This window comes from Rhinolophus ferrumequinum, chromosome 6, assembly GCF_004115265.2.
Source record: "Rhinolophus ferrumequinum isolate MPI-CBG mRhiFer1 chromosome 6, mRhiFer1_v1.p, whole genome shotgun sequence".
NCBI classification, from domain to species: Eukaryota; Metazoa; Chordata; class Mammalia; order Chiroptera; family Rhinolophidae; genus Rhinolophus; species Rhinolophus ferrumequinum.
The window spans coordinates 12,293,154-12,305,663 of NC_046289.1; the positions used below are offsets into that span (position 1 = coordinate 12,293,154).

The following is a 12,510-nucleotide window of genomic DNA, read 5'->3' on the forward strand; positions in this document are numbered from 1 at the left end:
ATTTTGGTAATGGGGAGGGTAGTTGAAAGGAGAAGGACACAGTTTCTTAAGAAGGCAGGGGCCTCTGCAATTGCTCTTCTGGCCCTCGTCAAAATTGTCTAAACATTATACATGTTGCTGTACATACCATCTCCTGTAAGCTCTCCTATTAGCTCAAGTACCTTTACCTTATTATACAGGGTAAATGTGAAATCATGTTTGTTGAATGAATGAATGAATGAGTGAATGAATGAATGAATCAATAAATGAATGAATGCTTTTCTCCTCTCTGAAATGCCTGGCATCTGTCTAAAATCCACTCATGCAAGGTCATCTCCCTTCTGGTGCTTTCCTGGACTGGTCTTTGTAGTTTTCTTTTTTAGGGTCCTCTGTAACACTCCTTTCACACGTGTCATTTTATGTGGTTATGTTTGTATTCCTCCCGAGACTATAAATTTCTGGAAGGCTTGGGATACAGCATCTATTTCTTTAATCTTTCATGTTGTTAGAGTCATGCCTTGCCCGGGGAGTGGGGAACACTAACCCATTTGGTTGGGGTGCATGCCACATGGAGGAGCTGGTCCTCAGGTGAGCAGGAAGAGCAGAGTCTGAAACTGCAGTCATGTTTCAGGAAAGCCTTGGTGATGGTGACCAAGAAGTCAACCAAATGTGACCGATCTTAGAGAAGCAGCACAAACAGGAGGTCGAGGGATAAAGTCAGTGCCAAGGAGAGTGAGGAGGAGGGCAGGCAAAGCTCTGTGGACAGGTTAAGGGGAGCAGTTCAGAACCTAGACGAAGACCGGCGTCTTTTCTCCAGACTGTCGGTTTTACAAAGCTGCCGGGAGCCGGATGCTTGGTGCTTAGCACAGAGCTTTACATGCACTAGGAGCCCACTAAGTATCGTGACAGTATTTTCCTAAGTCCCAGAAGTCAGAACTTACGTCGCAGCAGAAGGACAAGGCATTGCGTGTAGAGTGCTAAGCATGTGCTCGTCTTTGAAATTTCATTTGCTTACTTATTTCTACACCGTAGAAGAGCTTCCCTTTCCTGTGTAAGGACATAAAAGATGCAAGCACCAGAGAGTGCAGAGAGATGAGAAACTTGAACCAGATCCCATTTGTCTGCATCCCCGAAGCCTTGTCTGCACAGAGCCCATCTCTGTACGTAAAATAAAGCGTCTGCTGTGGGTAGGTGCCATGTACCCTTGGCGCTGTGTATCCTTCTTCTCCAAGGTGCACAGCTTCTGGATGAAATAAACTACTGTCCTGTAACAATTTGGATGCTTAATTTGGACAGCTTGGATGCTGGGGTTTTCTTTCACACCCAGTGGCATTTTGAAAACCCTGAAGCCATTGCAAGGGGTCAGGCTGTTGACTGAGGCTCCAGTAGAGATGAGGGGCTCCCCTCCTCCAGAGTCCCAGAGACAGCCACGCTGTCATAATCATGGCCGCTTAACCGTCCCTTGGGTACCCAGGGCTGCAGGAATGGTGCCTGCTGCAGGTTGGGGCCCCGACCTTCGTGATTGGGAAGTCTGAATACCGAGCTTTTCATTTCGTTACGTGTGTCGTTTTAACAGTTTTGCCCATCACTGCTCAGTTTCTTCCCAAATTGTCTTCGCTGTGTTTGAAGCACTTCTGAAAAGGAAAACCTAATACCTTTCCAAATGACAGCGTATGCCCTAAGTTCACAGGGGCGGCCGTATTCTTCGTGGCTGTAAATCTCGGAAGAAATGTTTTTCTGCCCTTGCCCGAAGTGGCTTGTCGATCTAGCACTGGCCCTTTAGAGGAACGTGGATCGCACTCAGTGTGAATGTTTCGCTGTTGAATGTCTCCATGCTGTTGAAATGATGATCCGTTTAAGCTCTTGGACCGCTCTTCTTTTAAGGAGAGTGCCCCTGATGGATCCATGGGAAGCACTGAATAAAGTGAAGCTAGTAGAATGGCAAAATGCACAGATGGAGTGGGGAGTATGAAATTCCTCGAAAGCGCAAGCTGAATGTGTGATGAACTAAAATTAAATGTAGTTGGGCTAAGCAGTGTGAGTGCTGGAAGGAGGGCTGTCCTGACAGTCAGTGTAAGCGCTGCTCCTAGCTCACGTGACCTCGACCAACCTCGTTGGGCCTTAGTTTCTATGTGAATAAAGTCTGGTTACCGTCGATGATGTCCATTTCTAAGGTGTAAGCTCTGGCTCTAAGATTGTGTAATAAGGAGCATTCATTGGCGTTAATCGCACTTGACGGAGGCTGCATGGCTGTTGTCCTGGCACGTGATTTACACAGAGATTGGCCCCAGAGTCAGGAGGTGAGGACAGCCACGAGCTTATAATCGCAGATGCTAAGGTCACGAGTCTGATGGATGGTGAGACCAAGAGCAATTCCACTTACAATGACTGGCCCTTTGAGACCTGCAGCGGCAAAGCTTGAGGAGGAGCCGAATGTTCTCCATTATTCTAGCCAGCTCTGGCCCCAGGTGATGGGACCGGAGTGTTTGGTTACCTGCCAGTTAGGACGGCTCCCCATTCTCCACCCTCATCTCCCCTCACTCATCACTTTCCTCTTTTTCTAATCTCCTCTGCTCTGGCTTGTCTCATTATTATCTTGTTTTCCTCTACCAGCATCATTCCCTGTTTCTCCACTGGCCCTTCCACCTCAGCTGCTCGCATCCCGGAAGAAACAAAGATAGAACAATGTCTCCTCTCTTCTAGTTCATCTGGAGATGCTACCAACTTTTCTCTAAGTGCAGAAGAGGGCGTGTGTGTGTGTGTGTGTGTGTGTGTGTGTGTGTAAGAGAAAGAGAAAGTTGCATTTGGTGTAACGGTGGAGCGTGTATTGACATTAAAACAAACCCAAACCAAACTCTAAAACAGTAGTCCTGGAAACAGTATTGCACACCATGGAAGCTATATTTGGGAAGTAGCTTTTGGGGATGATGTGGGTGTCTAGTTTCATTCTTACGTGTCACTCTTGTCACTTCACATGTGAAAGTCGGCCTCCATGCCTCCCGGCAGCCCTTGCTTCAAATCCTAGAGGGGATCAGAACAGACCATCGCAAGGTGTGCTGCCACTTTGGCACATTGATTATTTCAAGCTGAAGGCACTTGAGAAGCAGCAGATTCAGGAAGGGCTCTCTGCCCTCTCCTCTCTACCTAAAAATGGGGCATAACTTCCTGTGAGATAGATACTCTCCCTGTACAAGACGAGAACATTCTTATCACTGGAACGGGGAGTTGAAGCTGAGAAGAGTCTGTAAAAGGACATCTTATTAGAATAATCCTTATCTTCCATTAGTTTCCCCCATATATTTCCTAGTCACTTTGCCACAAACCCCGTTTTCTTTTGTCTTGTCACATCTCACAATTTATTACTCTTTGTAAAAATGGTCTAACCACTTTTTTGGGGTTTTCACTTCTTTCTCTGAAGCCCCCTGTGCCATATAAAAATATCAATATCTAATAAAATTTGTATGTTTTTTTCTCCTGTTAAACAGTCTTTTCTCCGTTCAATTCACAGGCCTCAGGTACAGAACCTAAGAGGGTAGAAGAAAAGTCTTTCTTCCCCTAAAGTTCCCAAGCAGCTGGTCATGCTGCCACCCCGACCCCCCCACCTTACCCTACCCCCCCCAACTCCCCAACCCCATTATGGCTTCCTGCTCTGCTCTGGTAGATTGCAGATATAATTGTTTGTTCTAAGTTGTAGGAGAATGGGTGTGCCATCCCGAGAAAGCAGCATACCGTCCTTTTTGCCTCTTGGGAGTCTTCACTGTTCATGTCAGAACTGCAAAACCTCGTAAAGTCTGGGTCAGTTTAGGTCCATTGCCTTTCGGGGGTGACCTCTAAGCTCAGGGCAAAGTAGATTCTGAGTGAATGTGAGTTATAATGTGAAATAGGTATGGACCAGGCAGGTCTTCTGAAAACTCTGCCCCTAGGATGATTTGAATGTGAGTTGAGGAACTCTCTGGACACTAAGGATTGGAATGGAATGGGAGCAGAAGCAGCCTTTGGGAAAAGGCAGATGGGGAACTGGTCACACGTTTCAATTTGTGACTTCAAAGTTGCAATCGCCAAACTCCAGTGATATCTTGTCATTCTGAAAGAGAAGACGACCATCGTCATGGGTTTTCTGGGAGTGGAGGTGAAGCTACCCACACCCGCACTGGTCTCCTGCATGATTGGCCGTGTGCGTTGGTGAGAAGCACGGAGAGGTCAGAGGGCAGTGTGGGTCCTAGACGTCCACTGGACACACAGTGTCGTCTCTGCTTAGCTGTAGCTGTCTTCAGTGCATACGCGAGACAGACTCTCAGGAAGATTTGATTTTCTCTGGCTCCATGGATGTCATGAGACTTATTCGGGATCTCTGTCCTGGGTCTTGGAGCTGAAGCCATTCTCACACTACACTCCAGATTCTGTTTATAAAGAGAAGAAGAGGGGGAGCCGGTTAGCTCAGTTGGTTAGAGTGCAGTGCTCTTACCAACAGGGTTGCCGGTTCGATCCTCACATGGGCCACTGTGAGCTGTGCCCTCCACAACTAGATTGAAACAACTACTTGACTTGGAGCTGATGGATCCTGGAAAAACACACTTAAATAAATAAAAGTTAGGGGGGGGGAATAGAGAGAGAGAAGCAGAGTACAAAGAGTTTTGGGAGTTAGGAAGCATGGGTTCAAGTCCCAGCTCTACCACCAACAGTGAGACCCCAACAGTGAGACACCAACAGTGACTCGAGAGTGAGACCCCTCTCGAGTCATTTAACTTCTCTGAGCCTCAGGGTCTTCACGTGCAAAATGAGGACTTCCCCACCCTGTCATCCAGCTTTCCTCAAATCATCCCCATTTGTGTGCAGGGGTTGGTCTGCCTGCTAGTTTTGATCCGCTTCTTGTCTGTGTGAGTCCTGTGACGGGGAAGGAGGAGGAATCCAGGCTGAGTGATGAATGAGAGCTGGAAGGCCTGGGGAAAGCCTTTCCCCATGAAGCCCATACTTGCAGGACAAGTTAAAAATAGCTCCTACAATCTATAACAACCAGTCAACTTGAAATTTCGAAGTAGTTTTTTCAGATTGAAAAAATACCATTTGCATTAGATGTAAGCAAGTGATCACTGAAGTCCTTGAGCGTGATTGTTGGTACTTTAAAAATTTCATTAGAAATTAAATTCTTTCTTAATTCTGCAAATATTTAAGGGCCTATTAAATGCCACACACTGGAATAGATACTGGCACTGAGCAAAACAGATGAAAACCTTGACCTCCTGGGACGGATATACCAGTGGGGAGATGAACAAAATAAATAATACGTACGATTTGCACATAATAATAAATGCTGTGGGGAAAGATAAAGTAGGGAGGGCCTATCAGAGGTGCGGGGTGGGGGCTGTAACTACAAACCAGGTGGCCGGTAGCTTTCCCTCGCTGAAGGATAATGGTAGGGGGGTACCTAGAGGAAGAGTTCTGCAGGTAGAGGGCACAGCAAGTGTGGGGTCCGGAAGGGGGTCTGCTCTGTCCCAGGAATAGCAAGGACACCAGGGTGGGTGGAACAGAGTGAGGGGGGAAAGATGAGAAGAAGATGAGCTCAGAATTGTGCAGTGGGTGGTGGTGGTGAAAGTGGTTGTCGGTTGATGTGAAAGCTGGTGAGAGGGTTTCGAGGGACCTGATATGACATCTACAGTTGACCCTTGAACAACGCGGTTGTTAGGGCCGCGAGCCCCTCTCACAGTCAGAAATCCAAGTACAGCTTTTTGATTCCCCCCAAACTAGTAGCTGGCTGTTGACCGGCAGCCTTACTGATAACGTAAACAGTCCAATAGCACATATTTTTTTACGTTATGTGTATTATTTACTCTGTTTTACACTAAAGTAAGCTAGAGAAAAGAAAATGCTATTATGAAAACCACAAGGAAGAGAAAGTACATTTACTGTATTTATTGAAAAACAAAAATCTGCGTGTAAGTGGACCCACGCAATTCAAACTCGTGTTGTTCAAGGGTCAACTGTACTTTAAAGGACAGATTGAAAGCGATTATTTTATTTTTTTCCACGTGTCTGCCCAACCTGGGAGTCTGCTCAAAGCATGTCCACTAGAATGTCTCTTCCATGAGCTCATATAGGTTGTTTCCTCTTAGCAGAATGTTACAAAGGTACAAGGTCTGTACTGTGATGGGAACAGCAGGGAGTATGCTTTGAGCAGAGCCGCAGGCGTGGTGCCTAATCTAGGAGACCGAGTTCCTGTTGTCTTTCGCCAGGTCCCTTATGGGCCCAGTGGTTCAGGTGGAGGAGGCTGGTTGCCTTTGAGGGTACGTGGGAATGTGGCTTTTTATGATGAGCGTCAGCATTGCATCGTACGGACTGGTCCATGCTCGCGTCGGGCGTCCTATCACAGTCCTACCCTCTGGAGACAAAGCACACAGCTTTGTGCTCCGGGATGGAGCCTGGAATCTTGGTGATCTAATTTTGGCTTGACTATTATTAACTTCTGAGGAACTTTGGACAAATCACTTCACATGCCTGGCTATCAGGCTGCTCACTGATAAAATGTGGTTATAATCATTTCTACTTCACAGGCAGGTTATTGATGCTTCATCATATAAATGCTGTTGAGGGCTGTTCTTAAATGTGTGATTTCCAGGCTTTAGTCATTACATACTAGCATACCTTTTTCTTTTCTTTTTTTTGCAATGCGTGTGAAATCCTCTCCCTACCTCTGTTCATTTTAATGACTGCAGAATTGACAGTAGATAGCAAATGCCTGTTAATGTTATTCACAGATTATTGTGGGTTAAGAAACAAACTAGGCACTGACCTTTCTTGGCTGTTTCGGAATTAGTCACACGTCCCGTTATTTGTGTATGTCAGCAGAATGACCTAAATAAAGTTAGGGTTGATCTCTTTCAGAATACGTTTTGGATTTCTCCTTACAATAAAGTTAAGGCAAGCTGATGTATGGCTTGCAAATAGAACGACCTTTTTAGCAAAGCACTTGCTCAACGAGGGAGTTTTTATTGAACGTTGATTTCTGGATGTGGTCAAATTCTCAAATTTCTCAAGTGTTTCCTGGCCTGCCCTGTAGTAGAAAGCAGTCTTCATTTGTCACTGCCCTTTTTCCATTGGTGGGGCAACTCGATAGGGGCGAGTGCATCTTACCTGCATCTTACCTTACCACCTTGGAATCCCAGATCAGCCTCACACTAGCTGGGGTTGGGTATTTTCGATCTCTACTACTGTACTGTTAGATGGCCTTCTGGGCTCCCTTCACCAACTACTTAATCAGCTGCTGTTTTGCTGTGTAAGGCCGGTGGGTTCAGGGACAGTGTTTCACTAGCTCTGTAACTTTAGGCAACCTACTGATTAAGGCAAACCAGCAAACAAGACAACATTAGCAAGCATCACCACAATGCCCTTGATCACAGCTGTATCTCCAGTCAAGTTTAGGCTGCAGAGATAAGATTCAAGCATTACCACTTAGCTAGGCAGAAACCACACAGGGGGCTAAGTCAGGGATCACACATCTTCTCCAGCCCTTTGCTGTTCCTTCTGATATTCTGTTTCCCTGCCAGGATGAAGGTCGTCCTAGACCTCCAGGATGCACAAGGCCTGTTGAGGAAGAAAGTGCTTCATAACCAGTTCCTATCTGGTTCAGAAGCTCCTGGCATGCGTGGGGACTGGATCTAAGAGCGCTAGGTGCCAGGTCTCTAGAGGAGCTAACTGGGACTGGTGAAGTTGTAACAACTCATCCTGTGGGCCATGGTTGCTGCTGGCGAGAATTTGGTCTAGTAACGTTGTAATGTGTCGTGTTACAGAAAGTCTATACCCAGGAGAAGAAGGTCTCTCCCAAGCAATGTAAAGCCACTCCTCAGAGATTTCCCCCAGACCTGGGATCTTGATTAGGGTGAAGTCCTTGGGGCAGTAGGGGAGTGGGGTAGAGACATGGGCGGTGGGACCAGGTTATTGCAGATGCTCCGAAACTTGCATCACACAGAGCTGTGGCTCTGTACCCTGCTCCGGCTTTCCAGTGCTCCACTCTTCAAAAACTGGGGCTGATTGAAGGGTCGGTTCATTGTGAATTATCGCCAGGACAGATCCAGAAGAAATGCTATCATTTTGTTCTCCTACCGTATTAATATGTTGGTAATTGATTGCTCACTTCTGTCACAAGCCTTGCCAACCATTTCCCATTTCCAAATGCATAGGAATCAATACGTTCATTGTTTGGGCCTCCTCGTAGCCTTGTACCCATTCTGCAAACACGCAGGCTGCATTCTTGAAAACGTGGTTTGGGAAGAGAGTGAGCAGAATACCGCAGATTTCAGTCTTGTGCGGGTTGATGTCCCCTGAGTGCACATGAGTGGATTAACAATGCACATGACCACTTGGCTTGTACATTTCCTGACTGAGTGACCCAGTTAGAGGCCTGGCCCAGGGACAGGATGAACAGTGCTAGCTGGGCACTGTCAGTGAACCCTCCCAGCTGGGGCAGGGGGGCTCCTGCCATCCTAGCCAGGGGAGTAGACTAGTGTGAGAGCCAAGGGGAGAGTCCCTGCTGTGGGTTTGGCCCTAGCTCATTTCCTTTCTGGCTATGGAGATAAATAGAAGTAAGGAGAAAATCTGATGGGCTTGATATTAGGGCTTATTTCATGGTGTCGCGTATGTCTTTTGCAAGCAGCCATTGTGAGTGATCTTCTGGTTTTTCATCCCATTGTTAACCAAACTGGAAAAATTGAGAAACTCCTGTGTGTCAATATGCCCGGTGAGACAAAAATCATTACTGCGCCCTCCTCAGTGACGAAGGAGAGCTTCAGAATGGTCATGACCTAGTGAAAATCACACACTTGTAACTAGTCAGGCTGTGACAGAACCTCAGCCCCTGACTCCGCCTGTCCCACTGTTGTCTCTTAGGTGGTGAAGTGGCTCTGTCTATAAAACGTGTGGTTGCTATGAATTATGTTGTTGGTAAGGAGAGTTGGAAACATTCTCGTTTCTAGATTACCTTTCAAATATTCAAATTCATGCACCAGTAGCATATGGCTGGAACTTTTATTTTTTCACTCAGATGTCTTCCAATGTGCTTCATTGAATTCCAGATCCACATCAGGTTTGAATTTTGAAAATGCCAACTGTATACTAACTGAATGTGAGAAATGAAGAAAACTTTCATGAATGTTTTTTTTTTTTTTAAATAATGGTGATTTATTTTTCTGCATTTGTATAAACCAGGTGTATGAATTCAACCCCCTCCTTTTTGGGTCATTTGCATCTTGATAATATTGAGGGAAAAAACAATGTTACCAGTGTATTCTTAGCGAATTTTCTATAAGATAGTTCCACAATCGCACATGTCGGACATCGAAGGAAAATGGATGGTGGTGGTCTCATCTGTCACCTCTGCTAGCCAGGACCATGGCTCGACTTTGGGTGGATGGAGCAGCCTTTGTTGTCACCTGACGCCTGTGTCTGCTATGTCCTCTCAGCCTGCCCAAAATTTGGTCTGCTCGTTATCTGACTATTTTCTTCCCATTTGGGTTGAGTTTAGCTTGTAAGTGCCATTTATGCTTTCGTCGCCTTCCAGGTGAGAGTTCTTAAGGTCTTTAGAACTAAATAAAGGAAGGCTTTTATCTGCTAGATTTTCCTCAGTAGCGGAGAAAATTAGTCCCAATGTGTGTTTTTTGCATGACCTCGGTCAGAGGCTCTATCAGTGAAAATAACGTTGTTCTAGAAGTCAGAAGCCACCCCCCCAACAGGGGGAGCTCAGCTACAGGGCTCTAAGAGCTTCATAAGCTTTGTGGGGCCACTTGTGGAGACCTCTTCCCCCTACTCTCAAACATACTAAAATGCACCATGGTCCATGTGAAATATAGTTTATACATTGCACATCTTCAAAGCTAAGTTACCATTAATTGTAAAATATAGCATTATTTTATGTACCGCCAGGAAAAAAGGCTGCCTAGTATTCTAATTAGATCCACTCATTTCAGAGAGTTCGAATGTAGAAAAATGCGCATTTTAGAATTGGTGAAATATAGTTTAATTATGAGTTGAGCTGTGTTTGAGTCATTGAGATAATGCTAAATTTTGTAGATTTTATAATGATTTATTTCTAAAATAAAAAATGCTAAAACACTCATGTACCCATTACCCAACTTTGGCAGATCTCAACATTTTGCCATATTTGCTCCAGATATTTTTAAAAAATAAATCATTGAAGACACAGTTGCTAGCCCCTGTGTATCCCTTCCGCAGACCCAAGACTCATCTCTCCCTGTGCCCCCATGCAAGCATCTTGAATTTGGTATTTTTCCTTCCCATGCACGTGTGTAAACTTTTAACATATATCTCACCCATAAATATATTTGGTGTTTTTAAAACACTGCTAGTTGTCTACCAGAATCTGTTCCCCGCTTTTTCTCAATAGCAGGACCCTGGAGCTATTGCTGGATACCGTCTGTCCCATTTACTAAGTGACTAAATTCTGGCTGATGGATGACTGTGGAAGGCATGGGAAAAACGGGTGGATTTTACCTGCAAAATGAAGGAGCGAGCCTTCACGTTCTCTTTCCTCCTTGTTTCTGATTGGGACAGGGACAGGTGGCAGAAAGGCACTGAAAACCACACAGATGTGGGGGACACACTAGGAGAGAGCGACAGACACAAGAGAAGAATCTGGGGTCCCTGCCTTCGGGGTGCCAGCTGCCCACTCAAATCCCACTCGCTGCCCCACCAGACTGCCTGCTGTCGTGGGCTGTTTTGTGAGAAGTAAACAACCAACCATATTTGTATTTAAGTCAGTGTTATTTGATCTCTTTTAAAACAGACCCCAAAATGTTCCGATGGAAGTGGTTTATTCTGATGATGTACGTTACTAGGGAATAACTGTATTAAAAACTTCCATTTTATTAAGAAGGGGGAATTAGGGTAAAACACATGAATGCAATTTACCATATCTTCAGATTAAAAAGCAAAACAAAAATTTTTTTTGCAGCTTCCCTGGTGGCAAGGTATGAGAGTCCAGGCCTGGAGTGGACATGTCCCCTTTGAGGGCACATGAATTGAGTTCATTGATTATCTTCCATATAGAGATAGTGGAAGATAGTGGAAGTTCATACACACTGAGGACAGCCAGCTGCTCTGTCCCCAACTGGAGACATTTAAAGCACTCCTCACAATATAATTTCAGGATGAAAAGCTTCTATTCCCAGGAGAACTTTTTTCCCAAACCCTGACTGAGCCTCCATCTGTGCGTCCAAAGAGTGAGGCCTTCCTGGTTCATTTCTCTTCTCCAGCAGCTGGCCCCAAAACTCCCCACACCTGCGTGACCAACAGCAGAATGGCCGCTCCAGGAAAAAGACGACCCTCGCTAGCTGGCCAGCATTCTTGCAGCTCCATGCCAGGCTACCATGCTAATTGGGCTGCTTGCTTTCTGCAAGTGGTTAAGTGGCTCAGGGGCTCTGCCCAGAGGGGCCATGCCTGTGTCAGAGCCTGAGGCGGATAATTGTGGAGGGAGGGGGTGTGCAGGGTCCATCTCCAATTCTGTCCTGTCCTACTTTGCCGCCCTGATGCTGCCTGCTGCCGTGTTTCCCCGAAAATAAGACCTAGCCAGACAATCAACTCTAATGCGTCTTTTGGAGCAAAAATTAATATAAGACCTGGTCTTATTTTACTATAAGACTGGGTATATAATATAATATAATATAATATAATATAATATAATATAATATAATATAATATAATATATAATATAATATATATAATATAATATCAGACTGGGTCTTATATTAATTTTTGCTCCAAAAGACGCATTAGAGCTGATTGTCCGGCTGGGTCTTATTTTCGGGGAAACAGGGCAGGAGCATACCCACTAGCTTGTCTCTAATCTCACAGATTCATTTAGCTTCTGGCCTTAATGTCAGGTCTGGTCTTCGCTTTCCCTCTCAAAGGGCACTTGGAATAGCGCTGCGAGGCACCTGGCCTACCTTTTTGAATGAAGTGCCATCAGTTCTAATCACGCTGGATATACCTTGACCTTGGGCCTTTTCCGCCTTGCAGTAACACTTGGGTTGTCAGGTGAGTAATTCTCAGACTTCTGCAGTCTATGCATTGCTTTGACACAAAAGATCATAGGTACCTCTTATGCCTTCTGTGCCAACATATAACATACAAGCATTCCAAACTTCCAACAGAGGCTCCTGGAATGAATGGGAAAGTGAGCACTGCTTTGAGTGAGACTCAACAAGCTGAACTTTGATCAATAGTGCCCGTAAATTAAATTTACACTGGAGAAAAAACAAAGGCAGGCCACACAAAATTCATTCCCTTCAGTGGAGGCTAGAAACTCAACTGTGCGAGTCCTGTGCAATAAGAAAAAGAGGTCTAGGTAGCGTGCGAAAGTCGGTTTGTGCATTCTAGTCTGATTCATCTTCAGATTTCCTTGGACAGTTTTTGCATCCTCAAAGATTAAAATTAGAAGTAAACATTTCCTTAAAACCAGGGCTCATATTGACTTGCCTAATAACCAGTTCACCAGAAATTCAATTCCATCTTGAGTGTTTTTGC

The 12,510-nt window shown here is 45.3% G+C and overlaps 1 protein-coding gene across 3 annotated transcripts in view; it reads left to right on the top strand.

The window, feature by feature from the left end:
- FOXN3 (forkhead box N3) overlaps window positions 1-12,510 on the top strand; it is a 361,663-nt gene that overhangs the window by 71,323 nt on the left and 277,830 nt on the right. The window contains exon 1 of one of the 3 annotated variants that reach the window (XM_033109408.1): window positions 11,928-12,021. The exons of the other annotated variants lie outside the window; for them this stretch is intronic. The gene's annotated coding sequence lies outside the window, so the exon portion shown is untranslated. Of the gene's footprint in view, window positions 1-11,927; window positions 12,022-12,510 lie in introns of those variants that run through there. 3 annotated transcript variants of the gene reach the window in all.